Source organism: Schistocerca gregaria, chromosome 4 (genome assembly GCF_023897955.1).
Source record: "Schistocerca gregaria isolate iqSchGreg1 chromosome 4, iqSchGreg1.2, whole genome shotgun sequence".
Classification (NCBI taxonomy): domain Eukaryota; kingdom Metazoa; phylum Arthropoda; class Insecta; order Orthoptera; family Acrididae; genus Schistocerca; species Schistocerca gregaria.
Genome location: NC_064923.1, coordinates 250,796,620 through 250,817,934, shown reverse-complemented (window position 1 = coordinate 250,817,934; position 21,315 = coordinate 250,796,620).

Genomic DNA, 21,315 nt, shown 5'->3' with positions numbered 1-21,315 from the left:
AAGAATGGTGGTAATAACATTGTGAAAATCGACAGAAACGACATTCAAAATGTTAGAAAAATTGCGACAGAAAACTTAAAGAAACAAGTTAAAAGAATGAAAGCTTCCTGTAAAAAATCCCATCCACTAGCTAACATTGGAGACAATATAACCATACCTATTCCAGATGTACATAAAGGCAGAGGTGACCTTCGAAACATAATTGGAGTAATACTCCAAAAGACTGATGAAGGCCTCTACAAAGTTGGCATCTAACGTGACGTACTTCAGAAACATTATTGCAGGTATAATTTTATTAAAATTATCCATAATTTTTTTAATAAGATATTAAATATTTGTCATAACATCTTTTTTTATTTTTTTAGAACTGTTTTCGACGTCTGCATTCAGAAGTTTTTACATGTGGGAGATATTTACCATGATATGGAAATATCTTTAAGCACTTCAGTAACAAAACATTCTGTTGGATCAGGGCAAAGCTTCGTGAAATGCAGTTGCATCAAAAACTGTACAACAAACAAATGCAACTGTACGAAAAACAAAGTACTCTGCATTTCTAAGCGCCACCAAAAGAAACCTCGGAAAAATAAGTAAATAAGCAAATTGCAGATAAGGTGATTTCTATTGTTGGATATATGTAAACTGATCTAATTTAGATGTGAAAATACTGATCATTTAATAAAAAAACTTTAATGGATCGTATTGACAAATTTATTTCTATTCAATTTGTCAGTTATGTTTAAAAGCTTATAGAAGATACAGGGTGTTTCAAAAATGACCGGTATATTTGAAACGGCAATACAAACTAAACGAGCAGCGATAGAAATACACTGTTTTTTGCAATATGCTTGGGACAACAGTAGATTTTCAGGCAGACAAACTTTCGAAATTACAGTAGTTACAATTGTCAACAACAGATGGCGCTGCGGTCTGGGAAACTCTATAGTACAATATTTTCCACATATCCAGCATGTGCAGCAATAATATGGGGTAGTCTCTGAATGAAATTACCGGAAACCTTTGACAACGCGTCTGGCGGAATGGCTTCACATGCAGATGAAATGTACTGCTTCAGCTGTTCAATTGTTTCTGGATTCTGGCGGTACACCTGGTCTTTCTAGTGTGGGTTCATGTCTGGCGAATAGGGAGGCCAATCCACGCCGCCTCCTGTATGTTTAGGATAGCCCAAAGCAATCACACGATCATCGAAATATTCATTCAGGAAATTAAAGACGTCGGCTGTGCGATGTGGCCGGGCACCATCTTGCATAAACCACGAGGTGTTCGCAGTGTAGTCTAAGGCAGTTTGTACCGCCACAAATTCACGAAGAATGCCCAGATAGCGTGATGCAGTAATCGTTTCGGATCTGAAAAATGGGCCAATGATTCCTTTGGAAGAAATGGTGTCCCAGACCAGTACTTTTTGAGGATGCAGGGACGATGGGACTGCAACATGGGGCTTTTCGGTTCCCCATATGCGCCAGTTCTGTTTATTAACGAAGCCGTCCAGGTAAAAATAAGCTTGGTCATTAAACCAAATGCTGCCCACATGCATATCGCCGTCATCAATCCTGTGCGCTATATCGTTAGCGAATATCTCTCGTGCAGCAATGGTAGCGGCGCTGAGAGGTTGCCGCCTTTGAATTTTGTATGGATAGAGGTGTAAACTCTGGCGCATGAGACGATACGTGGACGTTGGCGTCATTTGGACCGCAGCTGCAACACGGCGAACGGAAACCCAAGGCCGCTGTTGGATCACCTGCTGCACTAGCTGCGCGTTGCCCTCTGTGGTTGCTGTACGTGGTCGCCCTATGTTTCCAGCACGTTCATCCGTCACGTTCCCAGTCCGTTGAATTTTTCAAACAGATCCTTTATTGTATCGCTTTTCGGTCCTTTGGTTACATTAAACCTCCGTTGAAAACTTCGTCTTGTTGCAACAACACTGTGTTCTAGGCGGTGGAATTCCAACACCAGAAAAATCCTCTGTTCTAAGGAATAAACCATGTTGTCCACAGCACACTTGCACGTTGTCAACAGCACACGCTTACAGCAGAAAGACAACGTACAGAATGGCGCACCCACAGACTGCGTTGTCTTCTATATCTTTCACATCACTTGCAGCGCCATCTGTTGTTGAAAATTGTAACTGCTGTAATTTCGAAAGTTTGTCCGCCTGAAAATGTAGTGTTGTCCCAAGCATATTGCAACAAACGGTGTATTTCTATCGCTGCTCGTTTAGTTTTTATTGCCGTTTCAAATATACCTGTCATTTTTGAAACACCCTGTATAAACTAGGCGAAATAAGTTGAGACTGGGACATAGGAGTTTATTCTAAAGTATGTAAATTCTAACTGGGATAAACCGATTCGACCTAGGCTAAGCTGTTTTATCCTATCTGTAACAAGATGAACGAGTTTGACCTAGGAGAAACTCGTTCACCCTAAAATCGGGTTTGGTTGGTAACATATGTATCCGAGGGCAAAACATGTCGCACTGCTAAACATTCAATTATTTTAAATTTTTTCCATAGCATCACCTGATGAGAGTACTGGCAGTAATGTGTAAGTGAGTTCTATGTGCAGTGCTGATGTTGAGTGTAAATAAATTAAATGCGTTACTACATATGTGTATAAAATTATATATATTGGGTGATCCAATCATAGGTGTTTTCCTCTCACTCTTTTTACCAGTTCAGAATGAGCAGACATTGTTGGAGATGCTTGATGCATCTCATGTTGTATTAGTATTCTAGAAATTGTAATTGAGATATTTTCAGAAATCATGTAACGAATAATTATTGCTTAAATTAGTGTGGATAGTTTCCTTTTCAAGATGGAAACTATTGTATATCTATCAGATGATTATAATCTGAAACTTTTACATGTACTGTATACTGGAGTTCAACTGCCATTAACTTTCCATTCGTAGGAGCTGTTCGAATATCCAATCCTTCCAGAATCATCTTGTCTAGTGTGGACGATTAAGACATCCGTTGAGCTAGCAATGCCTCGCTTACTCGTATTATTAGTGGTGCGAACTGGCAGAAAGGGGAATTGGAAAAATGATTTGAGCGTATTTGACAACTGTAAACTAACCAGTGTTAGAGTGTACCGAAACAACCAGTTTTATCCATGGGATAGCTTACAGCTTGACTGGAACAAAAACATATATGGACTGTCGTATGGTACGTATACAATGTTTTACCCATCTTACTGCAAGATTGATTATGGATTTGAGTGCACACTCAGCCTGCTGTAGTTTAAGGATTTATCACCTGTAGTGGTAATACATTGTTCAAACCAACGCGAAGTAGTGGAGACTGGAACTGTAGACCTACGTCTTGAATTCGAATCATCGCAAAAACTAACTTGTTGGCCACAGTATGAGATGAGCTCTCCAAGCAGCTGGCTGACTGGAACTCCTACTCGTTGTTCTCCAGTATCAAACCGACAAGCACACACGTTCCTTTGCTACCATCAGCCAGCCGACCATTTCCCTGCTGTTTAACAATATGCATAAGAAGTGGGTATATTTTCGTATAGGCACTTCGCATCCTATTCTAATTTACCAAAATTTAAGCTAATTTTCACAAACATCCTGTCACTGAGTAACAAAAATATACTAATGTAAGGTCCCCAAATATGGCTCCCTTTCTTATTATCACTTGCAAATACATCAAACTGCTAGAAGAAAGACAAGTAAATATGTCATTATTCACCCAATTATGTTTACTATATGTACCATGGTAAACTTTTCTAATAACTTTATGAAGAACAAAAAAATAACAGTAATACAAAAAAGTGGCATTCCTTTATTTATGAGAAAGGTGATCCAAATATGGCCGCTATGTACTAAAGGCACACAAAACTTTGACAGTTGGTAATAAAATCGCAAAACACATAAGAACTTACAAACTTAGTAAATAGTAGGAAACTATGGAGTATTAACAGTTACTTTTCAAAGAAAGAGTGCAAATAAATGTCGTTCTACGTGAAATCGGTTGATTGCATTTTTTGTGGCTCCACAAAAAATTACTGTACGCACTGAATCCATTTTTGTCTTTTGTTAACCTGCGAATACAGTTTGTTACGCACTGGGAATTTTACATCTTCAACCCCGTCACTTTCATTACTAACACCTGCTTCATCAGAGTTTGAATCAAACTCTTCATCAGCCACAGAATCTTCTGAGGATTCAGAGGAAGAAACTTTTGTTTTCCACCTTCGGTTTGCACAATACGTCTTCTTTCTTGCAGCTGATTCCTACTTGTCCTCTTACGTGACTGCACGAAAATATGTTAGTGAGGTGGGCCTGTGATAAGTGGAAATGCTTGGTTCGATGACAGGCACAGATCAAACACGCTTATGTGATATGGTGATTATCAACTTCTGGAGCAGGGTATGGTTGCATAACAAGTGAATCGATATTTTCATCCATGGGAAAATTCTCGTGGATGTAAACCCATTGATATCCGTTGACATATTTTCAGCTCTAGTATAAGCGCGACGCATCGCAGCGACTAAAGACTCTGCTTCTATGGAAACGCCGTTATCTCGAGCAAGCTGTATAACGTCGATGTTACTATCATTTACAATGTGGCTATCTAAAACCAGGAGAACTGGGTCGCTTTTGGGTGGCCTGACGAAGTGCTGGAACCATTTCGTGAACAAGTCTAGCTGAATCCACCCAGAAGGATGAGTTGCTTCGGTTGTACCTGGAGGAGTTCCGTCTAGTAGTTGAGCCTTGAAGCGTCGGTTTTAGTGTATTCATGTGTTGCTACCGCCCACAAAGTGAAAATACCATCGTACCATATCGCCTATGTGCTATGAGATCTCGAAAGCAAGTAGAATGAAATCAGGTAACAAACCATTGCACGGCTGTTACCAGCACAGTTTCTGCGCATCACCTTTCTCTTAAGCGGTCTGCAGTGCAACCGGTATGAACTCACATAGCAAGGACACTGTACAGCAATTTCACTACAACATTTCCCACGAATATTAGCTGTCTGTTAACAAGCCGCTATTCGAAATGCGAAAAAAAGTGCAACTAGTGTGACCCAGAAGCAAATATTACATCTGTATCCTGCTCTCAGCAAAATCACATCCTCTTCAGACTTCTCAATCGCTCACACAACGTACGTCAGTAATAACAAAATGGGGAAATCCACTGAGTAAACGACTTTGAGAAAGGACAGATTGTTGTTACGCAGAGCTGATGAGCGTGAATCTCGAAAACGGCGAAGCTCATCGAATGTTCACGTGACACCGAGGCGTTCATTGACATCAACCAAGTTGTGCCTGCGGCGTCCCCCAAACTGTATATTGATGTCACCATATTGGGTCAGCCAGTTCGGATTCTGGTCGATACAGTGGCTGCGGTATCCCTGCTCAATTACACTACCTACACCGTTTTAGGAGCGCCAAGCCTTCAACCGGCTCCTCGGCGCCTCCTTACGTACAACATACAGGAAATCGCTTTGTTGGGGCAGTTCACGACTTTGGTTTCTTACAAATCTGTCAGTCGTACGATTTCTTTTCTGGTAGTCAACAGTTCCGATGCCACTGATCTGTTTGGGTTGGATGCTTTCCAAATGTTCGGGTTCATGTACATCTGGCTTCTCCACAGGTGCCGTTTCCCGAAGTTGACTCTCTCTGCACCGAATCCCAGGATCTCTTCTTCGCCCTGCCGGCCGCGGTGGCCGAGCGGTTCTAGGCGCTACAGTCCGGAACCGCGCGACTGCTACGGTCGCAGGTTCGAATCCTGTTTCGGGCATGGATCTGTGTGATGTCCTTAGGTTAGTTAGGTTTAAGTAGTTCTAAGTTATAGGGGACTGATGACCTCCGATGTTTAGTCCCATAGTGCTCAGAGCCATTTGAACCATTTTTTTCTTCTCCCTCGGCATCGGGTGCGCCAAGGGGTTTACGGCGACCCTCCACCTCCGGCCGTCAGCCCACCCTCGATACTTCTGGGCGAGGCAGGTCCCAGTTGCTCTCCAGCAGCCGCTGCGCGACGAATTGGACAATCTGCAACAGGAAGGGCTGCTGCGGCCTGTTCAGTTCAGCCACTGTTCCACGCCTCTCGTCATCGTCCAGAAGCCAGGCAGGCGTCTCCGTCTCTGCGGGGACTTTCCGACGACCCTCAACCCTGAGCTCCAGGTGGACGACTTTCAGCTCCCTTGGCCTGATGATCTCTTCTGTAAATTGGTTGGTGGTCGTTACTTTACCAAAATTGATCTAGCTGAGGCGTACCTCCAGTTTCCTTTGGATGAAGCTTCTCAAGCTCTGAATACACCCGCCAGCCTGTTCCAAGTCACATGCCTCATGTTTGGCCTGCTAGCGCCCTGGCCTTTTTCCAGAGTTTCTTGGAACAACTTCTGCAGGGCATTCCCGGTTGCATTGATTACCTCGTCGACATTGTCGCTACGGGCCCTACTGCTGCAGGCCATCGTACGAACTTGCGTCAGCTGTTTCTTCGCCTCCGCCAGGCTGGGCTAAAATGCAATAAGGAGAAGTGTTCCTTCTTTCAACCTTCTATTTTATTTCACATAAAGGCATCTCTCCGTCATTTTCCTATGCGGACGCCATACACCATCAGCTGAAATACTTCCTTGGAAAAATATCGTATTATCGGAAGTTCCTTCCGTCGACCGCTCAGGTGGCGGCCCCCTTTAGCACTTATGCCGCAAAAATGTGCCCTTCAGTTGGTCCCCGGCCTGTAAGACGGCTTTTTCCACCCTCAAACGCCAGTTGCAATCAGCCTCCTGCCTGATGCCGTATCATCCGTGTTCGCTGTTGCTCCTGGCCACGGACGTCTCTGATTACAGGGTCGGGGCTGTCCTCTCCCACAAGCCTCCGGATGAGACAGAACGTCCGGTGGCTTTTCTATCCAAGGCCCTAACTGCCACCCAGCTGAAGTACTCTCAGATGTAAAAGGATGTGGCTGTTCGCCTGTTCCAAACTCATGCCTTTTTTATATGGATGGGCCTTTCATATCGTCACTGACCACAAGCCCTTCCTCTCCCTGTTTTCTCTGGAGGCCCGGCTTCCTACGAAAACGTCTCAGAGACTTCAACGATGGGACTTGTTCCTCTCGCAATTCCGTTCCACCTTGCATTTTCAGTCCACCTCCCAGCCCGCCAACGTGGATGCTCTTTCCTGCCTTCCTCTTGGTCCAGACGCTGTGTTTGACTCTTCGGACGTCCTCGTGTTCCAAGCTGATGAAGCGATCCACGACACCCTGCGCGGGTTTCCCACCACAGCCTCCACGGTGGCAATTGCGACCACGCGTGACCCATTGTTGCGCCGTGTCCGCTCCTATGTTCAGCACGGGTGGCCCAGCTGCGCCCCCACCTGCAACCAGCAGCACCTTCGGTTTTATATTTCTATCCACCATCATCTGTCGGCGGTGGATGGTGTTCTATTGTGGGTAGACCCTACGTCCACTCTGCGTGTGGTCGTTCCCCAGCATCTATGGACTGAAGTCTTCCGTATCTTAGATGAAGGCCATTGGGGAATCCCTCGCACCAAGGCGTTGGCCCGGCGTCACGTCTTTTAGTTCGGGCTTACCAGAGACGTCACTCACATGGTTCAGAATCGCTCCACGTGCGCCCAACAGTTGTCCCGGCCCCCTCAAATCTTCCTCTCTTGGCCTAAGGCGGCGGGTCCCTGGGATCGCATTCATTTGGACTCCGCTGGCTCCTTCCTCGGCTCCCAATGGCTTCTCGTCACCGATGCCTTTTCACATTTTCCGTTCGTTATCCGCTGTACCAGCACCACTTCGGAAGCGACCCCCGCTGCTCTCCAGAAAGTTTTTTCCTTGGAAGGGTTGCCGCTAAAAATTGTTACCGATAACGGCCCTCAATTCTGGAGCCAGGAATTAGCGACGTTTGTTCTGCCAACGGCATCCAACACGTCCTCATTCCGCCCTTTCACCCGTAATCGGCGAGTCGGAACGCCTCGTCCGGGCATTTAAGGCCCAAATGACAAAATATGCCTCCGCCCACACTTTGGACGAGTCGCTGACGTTGTTCCTCAGTTCCTATCGGTCGACGCCCATAGGCTCCCGTAGTCCGGCGGAACTTTTGCATGACCGGCAACCTCATACCCTTTTTGCACCTACTCCGGCTCGGACCCAAACAACGAGTTCCGACTGCACAGGCTCCCTATGTTCCGGAATCCCTCATCTGGGCGCGAGGTTTCGGCCTGAGAGCCGGATGGATTCAGGGTGTGATCGTCCGGCCGCGAGGCCGTTAGCTTTTTGAGGTCCGCATCGCCGACATTGTGGTCCGCCGGCACCGCAACCAACTCCGGAGCCGGTATCAGGGTTTTCCGGCCGCCCCTTCTTTCCGGCAAGCCGCTCCGCCGCCTTCTTCCGGCCTCCCTGATGTGCTCCCTTCCCCCCACGGTCGACGTGCAGGGGCGCCAGACCCCGTCCAGCAGCAGCAGCCGTCGTCTCCACAGCGGCTGCAGGCACTACCAGCTCCTCCGCCGGCCCGACCGGCTGCGCCATCCGCCATCGTTGACGATGCCAGCATGCCCTTGGCACCACCGCCGCCGATGTCGCAGCTTAGCCGGCGACGCCCGCACGGTCCACTTCACGGGCAACCATCACGCGGACGTCGGTGAACCTATGCCCCTGGTCCCGTCGCGGCCGGCTTCCTCGCCTCTTCCGCGACGCAGCTCCGCCCGTCTGGCCCACCACACCGCTCCCTACTTTGCGGGAGCGGGTTTTCACCGCCTCCTCCACGAGGCCGCCAAAGCCGAGCAGGGCGACGTTGCCCTCCCCCCCCCCCCCCCCCCCCTAGGGAAGGGCGGTGTGTACTGTCTGCCATCGGGTTCCCCTAAATGGCAGGCAGCACCGCATAACAGCCACGCTATGAAGGAAACAAACCAATAGGCAAACAGGCGAAGACATCAGGTAAACACGCCGAAGATTCAAGTCGATTAATAGGAACCTTTCCCTGCAGAGTTCTCCGCGACATAAAAATGGTTCAAATGGCTCTGAGCAGTATGGGACTCAACAGCTGAGGTCATAAGTCCCCTAGAACTTAGAACTACTTAAACCTAACTAACCTAAGTACATGACACACATCCATGCCCGAGGCAGGATTGGAACCTGCGACCGTAGCGGTCGCGCGGTTCCAGACTGTAGCGCCTAGAACCGCTTGGCCACTCCCGCCGGCGCCGCGACATTCCACGCCGGGTTTCTATTGGCTCCAGGTCACTATATAGGACCGGCCGGTCGAAGGCAGACCAGTCTTCGTCCGCTGCTAAGGGCAACCGCTATAGCACAGTTTGCGAGAAGATATCACCGAAGCCGCTGTACTGCACCGCCGATCCAAGTACCAACCGACCGAGAGGAACCACATCTCTGGCTAGATCGACGGACGTCTACATCTATTGTACAGCCAGCTATTGTATTGTAGAAGAAGTTAATTTCAATAAACTGATGGAGAATACAACAGAAACTACCATTAGGCGCTAAATTGTTGGACGTCTGCTTGTCTGCTCTGTGAAGTAGGACAGATGGCGATCTGTGGCATCTCTGCTGAAAGAACATAGTGCTTGCACAAGTGTTTTGGAGCACACCTTTCATCGCATAATGTTGAACATGTCGCTCCACAGCAGATCTCCCCCACGTGTTCAATTGTTAACCGAACTACATTGTCTGTTACGATTGCAGTGGGCACGGGACTATTAGGATTCGATCTTAGATCAATGGAAAAGTGTTGGCTCTTCCGAAGAATCACACTTTTGCTACAGTACGTCGATGGTTGTCTCCATAAACGCTGTCATCGAGGTGAACGGCGGTTCGAAACTTGCAGCGCGCCAAGGACGCGGGCTGCTGGGAGCAGTATTATGCTGGGAGGCATTCCCCTGCGCTTGCATGGGATCTGTGGTATGATCGAAGACACGCTGACAGCTTCGAACCATCTGCATCCCTACATGCTTGAGCCATCCCTGACGGCGATGTCATTCTTCAGCAGCCCGTGTCTCGGAGCCACAACCGTGCTACAGTTGTTTGATGAGGATTGTAGTGAGCTCACGTTGACATCTCGGTGACCAACTTCGCCTTTTGTGACTCCTATGGAACCCATCTCGGTTGCTATCGGGTGGGTCGGAGGTTCGACTCCTCCCTCGGGCATGGGCGTATGTGCTGCCTTTAGGGCAAGTTAGTTCAAGTTATATTAAGTAGTGTGTAAGCCTAGGGACCGATGACCTCAGCAGTTTGGTGCCATAGGACTTACCACAAATTTCCAAAAAAATTTTGCTATCGGCTGCCATCACTGAGTACGCAAATCTGCAGCCCGTAACGCGAATTACAAATGGTTCAAATGGCTCTGAGCACTATGCGACTTAACTTATGAGGTCATCAGTCGCCTAGAACTTAGAACTAATTAAACCTAACTAACCTAAGCTCTTCACATACATCCATGCCCGAGGCAGGATTCGAACCTGCAACCGTAGCGGTCGCTCGGCTCCAGACTGTAGCGCTTAGAACCGCACGGCCACTTCGGCCGGCGCGAATTAGAGGATCTATGCGTAAACATCTAAAGCCACACACCTCCACAAACCTACTAACAAAATGTCGTATCCCTGATACGCAGACTCAGTGGTGTATTTCGTTCCAAAGACAGACAGACAAGATATTAAGCAGTTGGTAGTAATGTTTTGGCTCATCAGTGTACAGTTCATTGTGTGACATAATAATAAGGATATTTCATTGGCATCCAAAGTTTCTTTATTTTTAGTAGTCGTATCTGTTTCACTTCCACAGGTAGTGCCATTTGATTCACTGTCCATTTGCGGAATCAGCAATGTTTACATCGCTCTCAGTGTCACTATTCCCACATTTATGATCATGTCCAGCGCTTGGTGCAGTAAATCTTCACTTGAAATATGCGGGGTGATTATACTTAAGGTTAAACTTCCAAAACGCTGTAGAAATAACACCACCGGTCAGAAAGACGTCAAATTGCCACTGAATTTTATCGGGGAAGGGGGAAAACGTAAGGCAGAAGAAAAAAATAGTAGTGAGAAACTTGATCAATAGATGACGCTCTATGTGTCAGAATACGTAAATTACGTAAATGAAAACACTTGTCATGCGCATGAACCATTGAGGTTGGTATAAACACGACGGGTACGAGGCTTTTCCTCCTTTCGCGTGTGCGACGTTCGCCTTGACTATCTCAATGCACGATCGCGCTCTGCTTGTAAAGCTGTATTACAAGAATGATGACTGTGCACACGTCGCTCTGCTGAAGTTCCGGACACTGCAGGGTTTGAAAAAAGGCGTTGGTCAAATGACTTCGATAGGTCTGGAGAAAATGATTCCGAAATTCGAAAAAGACGGCTTCTTCTTGGTGTGCAACCTGGTAGAGGGAGGAAACGAATTGATTCGTCGTCAGTGGAAGCAGTGGCCACAGCAATGCAGCAATGTGAGACGAGTGGTGGTGTGCAAATCTGTAGTGCACGGAGAACTTCCCGACCATTGGACATACCCGTCAGCACTGTGAGTAAAATCCTACGAAACATCCTTCTTTGCTATTTTGCTATCCATTCAAAATTACCCATGTGCACGAGTTGCTTCCTCTTGACCTGCCAGCAAGAGAGACTTACTTCAGGATTTCTTGCTCGCATGGAAGAGGACAATAATTAGCAGTGGAAGATCTTGTGGACAGACGAAGCCCACTTCCATCTGACAGGAAATGTCAATACACAGAATTATCGAAAAAGGGCAACGGAAAACCCACAAACAAATCAAACAGTGCCACTTCATTCTGAAAAGGTCACTTTGTGGTGCGGGTTTATTGCATCATTTATCACGGGGCCATATTTTTTAGACGCGACAGGTGCTTCTGGTCCTGTTACCAGTACGGTCACTGGTAAGCGCTATGAGTGTCTTTTACACAGCCTCGTCATTCCAGCTCTCCAACAGCGTGGATGTGTGGATGGGATTATTTTTATGCAAGATGACGCAACTTCCGCACATTGCAAATTCAGTTAAGCAGCTGCTGAAGCGCTATTTCGGAAATGGTAGAATTATCAGCTGCCATTTCCGTACAACTTGGCCGTCCCGATCACCTAACCTTAATCCGTGTGACTTCTAGCTGTGGGGCCATCTGAAAGATGTTGTGTTCAATGTTCCGATTGCAAACTCAGCTGCATTGAAGGCATACATAGTGAACACAATCTGAACGTGATTCCCAAAATACTTCGATCAGTCGTGAAACATGCTGTTTCTCGATCTCAAGTTGCAGAAAATGGTGAATAACATGTGGAACATATGATTGATGCTTTTTATGCCGTTATTGGCCTCATCGCACATAAAAACCGATGTAAGTGATGATTTTTATGCGGTTTTTGGCTTCGGGGCAATTAAAGCCGATGTGATTGACGATGTATATGCGGTTTTTGGCCTCAGGAGAGTTAAAAACCTATGTGAATGATGCTACTTATGCCGTTTTTGGCCTCAGGGAAATTAAAAACCGATTTTTCCCATCCGATGTGATATAACCTTGCCTTGGTGGATGGGCTTACGTAAGTAACAGTATAACAACTGTAGACCCACGCACACTGAGTAATACAGTTTGTTTAACATCAAACGTACACCTTCGGCTTTGTTGCATGATTCATTTGTCATTTGTAGTAGACCACTGTTAAATTATGATGCTTACAGCGCTATCTAATGCTACATTTTGTAACCAGTTATTTTTCTTCTGCCATACGTTTTCCCCCTTCTCCGATAATATTGCGTTGCATCTTGACGCCGTTCTGATCAGTGGTGTTATTTATACAGCGGTTTAAGTTTAATCATAAGGACCCTGTACTGCCCTTCAATATTCTTCACGTGCTCACAGCGTTTCTTCCAGGTTTCTTTCCTTAGGGAGGCACTTTGTTTGTCTGTAAGTCCATTCTGAATCTCACGTTACTTTCAGAAACGCCTTTCTTGCCTCTTGTTCATATCAGCCCTATACGATTCAATGCTGGGCAGTTTGGAGGAAGTCGTAACACAGCACTTAAAACACTGGATATATTATAAAAGATGTTGCTTGGCTTGTTCCCTTTGATCAGTGAATAAAACTGGCGTCACAGCATGACCTTGTGACGGAGATCATATCTCTGCGTGTAGACTTTAGAAGTCGAAGCACATTTCAGCTGTTCACTGTGGTAAGTGGCGTTACCTACAACGAGGATAGTATTAGGTAGTAGATTACTTACTGATCATTCCCTGAGACACTTTTCTTTATTCTAGAAGCCCAAATCGTTATGATAGCTAGCAGATTTAAACCTTACGTAGGAATTCGTTACAAAACCGTTCTCCCAACCAGCATGGATGTTGATAACTCTGCTTCCTTTCGAAACAAGTTTCAGCTGACCCTTTTGTGAACTGTCAGTCTGTCTGCGTGCTATTGTGTGACAAATTTGAACATATTTCTCAATCATACAGACTGATGAAGACACTCACGTCTGTAGTCTGGGATAATTTTTCAGTTTTTGCCCTGATACTAATTTGTCCCTGGGGAACTTTTCGGTCATTCGCCACCTTCTTCCGTCCAAATCCTAGAGTACAAGGAATATTACGAAGTGAGTTTTGCCTCGTTCAATATTTATTAAGCTCTGTAACATTTTATAAATTTCCTTCGAAGTGGGTCTTCTTTTGACTGTAATGCATAAATTATTCACCGCGCGGCGAAAGATTTTCTTATTAAAATTGTCCAAACTGGCCTTCCGACGTTTTCTGGGCCTTTCCTTGTGAGGTACAGAAGACGTCGAGTATTCACCTGCCTCGACTCTTTCCAGTTCCCTACTGATTCGCCGGCGGAAGTAAACGATGCAGCGGTTGCTTCGGCCACTCTTTTCAGGGTAGATTGTAGTTTCAATGGAACACCTAGCACAGCTTCCTGGTCGACATTTGCAACCACTTGGCATGGCTGACTATGAAGATCTTTTACCTTTAATTTACTTTGTACTGGTGGCATTTTCAACTTCTACTATCTTCTCCCAGAGTATCTAGCAGTGGAGCGCTCCGCCTAACTTGATGGTAACACGTCCGCCGGCCGCAGTGACCGAGCAGTTCTAGGCGCTTCAGTCCGGAACCACGCGGCTGTTACGGTCTTAGGTTCGAATCGTGCCTCGGGAATGGATGTGTGTGATGTCCTTAGGTTGGTTAGGTTTAATTAGTTCTAAGTTCTAGGCGACTGATGACCTCAGAAAAGTCGCATAGTGCTCAGAGCCATTTGAAACATTTTTTTAAAAAAAGGCAGAAAATGGCGCTGCGGTCGGCAACACCTACATAAGACTACAAGTGCCCAGAGCAGTTGTTAGACATGTTACTGCTGCTAAAACGGCAAGCTATCAAGATTTAAGTGAGTTATAGTCGTCGCATAAGTGATGACACACAGCATCTCCGAGATAGCGCTGAAATTGGGATTTTCCCGTACGATCATTTCACGAAAGTACCATGAATACCATGAATCCGGTAAAACATGAAATCTCCGACATCGCTGCGGCCGGAAAAAGATCCTGCAAGAACGGGACCAACGACGACTGGAGAGAATCGTCCAACGTGACAGAAATGCAGCCCTTCCGCAAACTGCTGCAGATTTCAATGCTGGGCCATCAACAAGTGACAGCGTGCGAATCATTGAATGAAACATCATCGATACGTGCTTTCGGAGCGGAAGACCTACTGTGTACCCTTGATGATTGCACGTCACAAAGCTTTACGCCTCGCCTGGGCCCGTCAACAACGATATTGGACTATTAACGACTGGAAACACGTTGCCTCGTCGGACGAGCCTCGTTCCAAATCGAATGGATGGACGTGGAGACAACCTCATGAATCCATGGTTCAAATGGCTCTGAGCACTATGGGACTTAACACCTATGGTCATCAGTCCCCTAGAACGTAGAACTACTTAAACCTAACTAACCTAAGGAGAACACACAACACCCAGCCATCACGAGGCAGAGAAAATCCCTGACCCCTCCGGGAATCGAACCCGGGAACCCGGGCGCGCGAAGCGAGAACGCTACCGCACGACCACGAGATGCGGGCATGAATACATGGACCACGCATGTCAGCAGAGGGCTGTTCAAGCTGGTGGAGGCTCTGTAATGGTGTGGTTCGTGTGCAGTTGAATTGATATGGGGGCCCCTGATACGCGTAGATACGACAAGAATGTAGGCATCCTGTCTGATCGTCTGCATCCATTCATGCCCGTTATGCATTCCGACGGAATTCGCCAATTCCATCAGGACAATGCAACACCCCACACGTCCAAATGTGCTCAGAGTGTCTCCGGGAACACTCTTCTGAGTTTCAGCACATCAGCTGGCCACCAAACCTCCCAGACATGAATATTATTGAGCTTATCTGGGATGCTTTGCAACGTGCTGTTCAGAAGAGATTAGAAGAGATCTCCACCCCCTCATAATCTTACGGATCTATGGAAGCCGTGCAGGGTTCATGTTGTTAGTTCCCTACAGCACTATTTTAGACGTTAGTCGAGTCCACGCCACGTCGTGTTGCTGCACTTCTGCGTGCTCGAGAGGGCTCTACAAGACATTAGGAAGGTGTACCAGTTTCTTTGTCTCTTCAATCTAGGATCCTCACAACCTAACTACCATTTTGCAAACGACCTAGCATAGAATTAGATGTATCAATTGTAGCTTTTTCAGTTCTGCCCTGTGGCATAATTTGTTCAATTGCAAGCCTGCCTACGATCTCTGAATATGGAGGTACTTCTGTTGCATTTCCGTTGTTTGACCCTGTGCAGGTGAGTCATTTGCTTCTTGTCATTGTCTTTATCAGCAGCGTATTGTCGTATCGTTGATACCTCTGGGCTGTTTACCGGTTGTGTACGGTTCATTTTATGCGCGTTCGTAATGGTGTTTTCCGCGCTGGATTGGATTTTCCCGCTTGATGTGGTGTCGCGCTGCACTCGTTTCTAGTCGCAGGGACCGGGCTAAAATTCATATTCCGTAGCTCCATTATTTCTAGTAGTATAGGGTTTCATTCACACACGCAGTCTACTAATAAATGAAATTCCAACAAACAAAATATTCACTTTCTTAATACGTGTAAACTACGGCATATAATTTCTTAAATTACGTTGCAAGACAGTGTTTTCTTAAATAAGAATTCACAGCTTAACACTGCCGTCTCTTTAATATTCGATCACAACATAATTCTGGGATTTCATGAGTAGTATTGAAACTCAGTACTTTGTGGGGTATCACTTCTGCCTTAGAAACGACAGATGCTCTTGCGAGTTAGCTACGACGTTTGCGGTTTATTCAGACACAGTTAGTTCCATTACTACTTCAGCTTCTTTTTCAGAATTTTCGAATTCATTGTCTCCCGTTCCTTCCATGGAGACCTTCTCACGAATTCACTAAGGGATAAGCTTTCGCGATTAAGGTGGTGTTTGAATAAAAGTTATAATGAAATTATTCCTTTGCAAGGTAAGACTTGCGTTTTGGGTCATTATCTTGGAAAATATGAATCTAAAATCCAACTTTTCTATGTGACTGTGCAAATTCTGTTACGAGTAGTTGAGGTATCTCTCCTCGTTTCACGTGCTGTCAATGAAAGTATTCTCTCCCACACCAGGTGACAAATCACAGCCCGATACTAAAATCCTCCCTCAGCAACCACCCCCTGTATTTTGATATAGGATATAGGTAGCAAATGTTTAGCCTGCAGCAAATCAAATAGTTTTCGACACATTGTAGTTCTTCCATTTGTTGAAAGGAAGTTGTATTTGCTTTCATTAGCAAATATAACATCAGTCCACCACTCTGATCTTTTTCCAACCCGGTGCAATAGAAAAATCTCACTTCTCACTGATTGGAGGCTGGAAAGTACGCCACACGTTCGACAGTTTGTGAACGAAAACAGAGAATATTTCGTGAATGAAATTGTTCATGTAGAAAAGAAAAATTTTCGTATACCGTATCATCTAACTCTGCCGCTGCATCCGCAATTGTCTAACTCTAGTTTTAAAATGAAAATAATCCTTAATGCAATATTAGCTTTAAATGTGACTTGACTGACTTCATAATCCACATACTAAAAACTAAGATAACCACAAACCCGCATAGCGTGCGCCCGTAATATCGAGTAAAATATATGTACATCCAATTCCCATCCAATTGAGATAATTACTATATATATATATATATATATATATATATATAAAATGTGTGCGAGAATTATATATATATATATATATATATATATATATATATATATATATATATATATATATATATATATCCCATTATGTGCTGGGTTCGCGTCCTTGTCACCAGCATTACATGAAGGCATTTCAGTTTTAAACATGTGCATCCTTCGTTCCTTGACAACGCAGCAATATTCACTCCTGGAAATGGAAAAAAGAACACACTGACACCGGTGTGTCAGACCCACCATACTTGCTCCGGACACAGCGAGAGGGCTGTACAAGCAATGATCACACGCACGGCACAGGAACCGCGGTGTTGGCCGTCGAATGGCGCTAGCTGCGCAGCATTTGTGCACCGCCGCCGTCAGTGTCAGCCAGTTTGCCGTGGCATACAGAGCTCCATCGCAGTCTTTAACACTGGTAGCATGCCGCGACAGCGTGGACGTGAACCGTATGTGCAGTTGACGGACTTTGAGCGAGGGCGTATAGTGGGCATGCGGGAGGCCGGGTAGACGTACCGCCGAATTGCTCAACACGTGGGGCGTGAGGTCTCCACAGTACATCGATGTTGTCGCCAGTGGTCGGCGGAAGGTGCACGTGCCCGTCGACCTGGGACCGGACCGCAGCGCCGCACGGATGCACGCCAAGACCGTAGGATCCTACGCAGTGCCGTAGGGGACCGCACCGCCACTTCCCAGCAAATTAGGGACACTGTTGCTCCTGGGGTATCGGCGAGGACCATTCGCAACCGTCTCCATGAAGCTGGGCTACGGTCCCGCACACCGTTAGGCCGTCTTCCGCTCACGCCCCAACATCGTGCAGCCCGCCTCCAGTGGTGTCGCGACAGGCGTGAATGCAGAGACGAATGGAGACGTGTCGTCTCCAGCGATGAGAGTCGCTTCTGCCTTGGTGCCAATGATGTTCGTATGCGTGTTTGGCGCCGTGCAGGTGAGCGCCACAATCAGGACTGCATCTGACCGAGGCACACAGGGTCAACACACGGCATCATGGTGTGGGGAGCGATCTCCTACACTGGCCGTACACCTCTGGTGATCGTCAAAGGGACACTGAATAGTGTACGGTACATCCAAACCGTCATCGAACCCGTCGTTCTACCATTCCTAGACCGGCAAGGGAACTTGCTGTTCCAACAGGACAATGCACGTCCGCATGTATCCCGTGTCACCCAACGTGCTCTAGAAGGTGTAAGTCAACTACCCTGGCCAGCAAGATCTCCGGATCTGTCCCCCATTGAGCATGTTTGGGACTGGATGAAGCGTCGTCTCACGCGGTCTGCACGTCCAGCACGAACGCTGGTCCAACTGAGGCGCCAGGTGGAAATGGCCGGGCAAGCCGTTCCACAGGACTACATCCAGCATCTCTACGATCGTCTCCATGGGAGAATAGTAGCCTGCATTGCTGCGAAAGGTGGATATACACTGTACTAGCGCCGACATTGTGCATGCTCTGTTGCCTGTGTCTATGTGCCTGTGGTTCTGTCAGTGTGATCATGTGATGTATCTGACCCCAGGAATGTATCAATAAAGTTTGCCCTTCCTGGGACAATGAATTCACGGTGTTCTTATTTCAATTTCCAGGAGTGTACAACGTCTTTCGAGTTTCAAGTTGAGAGTTGATAACTGATACTGGTGCAAACGTCAATATTTGACGTCTCTTTCTGCTTAGTGATCGAGTCTCGATGAGGCACAAAGCTTTTCTTGGTTAACAATGGCTTTACGTACTGGGTTTGCATCCCGATCCAGAACGAAGACGTTGGTCATGTCATTTAAAGTACAACTTTGTGTACAAGTAACAGTCGATGAGTAATGAGAACAATGATATTACTTGTGATTCGCTGTTAAAGTTGGGATTTCCGTAGAGTGCTTGCCGCCGTTAATCACGTTTGCTTTTAACTGCTTAGTATTACATAAAATTGATGCGAAGTCACTCTCCGTTGAACGTTGAACGACGTTCAGCGTGTGTTGAGTAAACCTTTTAGACAGCAAAGAACTTGTTTCCAATTGCCATACAACTTTAAAAATCCATATACTGTATAAAATATTTAATTGTGCCTAAGGATTACTGAATGATTTATGTGACAACATCAGTTGTCCCATAACGTTTCAAATGTCACTTATTGTAAATAAGTTTAGTTTACAAACGTTAAGGACTTTCTGATCTCTTCTGTACTATCGTGGTGTTACTTTACATCTGGACAGACTGTCATAAAGACTGGTCTTATCTAGTAGTCTCTAGTGGTACCCATTATGTATCTTACAACGACTGTACTGTGGAAGGTTGCGACGATGTGCAACACAGATATACTATGTTGGTTGCATATATTCAGCTGCAGCCTACACGTTGGAATTCAGGCGTGACCCATTTTTTTTGCTGTCGAGTGTACCTTCTGAGAACGGTATGAGTGGAGTTACTGTTCATGCAGAATACGCCGGACAGACGACTGAAACACATGCAAGTCACGTGAAATGTCTCCAGTATGCAGCGATGGGTGATCTTCGGCTTGGTGAAGGACTTCCTCTTCCAGTACTACACTGCGCCACCTTCTTGGACCATCACAGTTTGCTCTAGCGCTTGTGAATTACCCACATTCCCGCAGCCGTTGCTCCATTTTGGTAAACATGGGATGAGATGGAGACACTCAGTTTAGAAAGTACCCATCATAGAGAAGTCCTTTACAGTGAGGTTCACCATTAATTAACGACATATCGATGTAATCTGCGAACATGTACTCAGATATTCTGTTACTGCAGTACTAGTCGCCGTAGTGTAAATTGACGCATCACAAGGAAGCATGAAAACAAGGCAGGTGGAAACAGACGACATCACGTGATATTGCGTCATCCTACTGTTCATGAATATGGGTGGCCTACCATAACAGGCGATCTGAATAAGTAACATACAGTGAGCGATTGAGTAGCTCTTGTTTTCCTACTAACATAAACACAAACCGTTTCCGGACATGGGTTCCTATATAAAACGTGATCTAAGTTCTGCAGAAGTGAGTAACATGAATTTTGAAACATCCTGTAATTATAATCCTCGGACTACTCTATAACACTGCTGGCCTTGTGGCATGGCGCATTAGTGTGTTGGAAAATTCCACTGCCGTCGGGAAACATGATCGTCGTGAAGGGGTGTACGTGGTCTACAACGACACTCCTTTGCCGTCACGTTGCGTTGCACGAGCTCCACTGAACCCATGGATGCCCACGTGAATGTTCTCCGAACATAATGGAGCCGCCGGGAGCTTGTGTCAGTACCGTAGTACAGGTCCCAAGGAGCTGTTCGCCTTGAAGACGACGAATTCGCGCCCTCCCATCGGCATGATGAAGGAGGTATCGCAATTTATCAGACCATGCAGCGCTTTGCCATTGCGCCGACACCCAGTACCGATGGTCCCATTTCAGTTATAGTTGATGAAATTGTGGTGTTAACATTGCCACATGCATGGGTCGTCGGCTGCAGAGACCCATCTTTAGGAGAGTTCGGTGCACTGTGTGTTCAGACGCATTCGTAATCTGCCAACATTAAAGTATGATGTTATTTCCGCCGCAGCTCACTGCCTGTCCTGTTTTACCAGTCTTCCCAGCCTATTGCTATTCCAATTGATACTGGCCCCCAACTCGCCAGAGCTGAATCAGATGAAACAGTTCTGGGATGTGAGTGAACGTGGCGTCAAAGCTGACCACCCTGCTCCCCGGTATTTACGGGAATTTGGTGACTCGTGTGTACAGATGTGGTGCCAATTCCCTCCAGCGACCCATCAACGCCGCATTGCTTCCATTCCCCGACGCGTCGCCGTTGTTATCCGTGCCAAAATTGGACATACCGGCAATTAGGTAGGTAGCCATAATGTTCTAGATGTTCTAGCTGATCAGTGTAGTTCTGTGCGCTTACAGTGAAATGCTAACCATTTGCACATACAAACATGTAGTACACTTCATGCCAATTTGAAATTTTTTTCAGATTGTGTTCATGGCGTCGCAGTTGTTGGCGTCCAGCTGTGTATTTTGGGCTTATCAAGTGTTTTACAGATATTTACGCCGATAGTCCATTCTTGTCTGATTGCGAAGCTCATACATAAACCTTTAGAGATAACT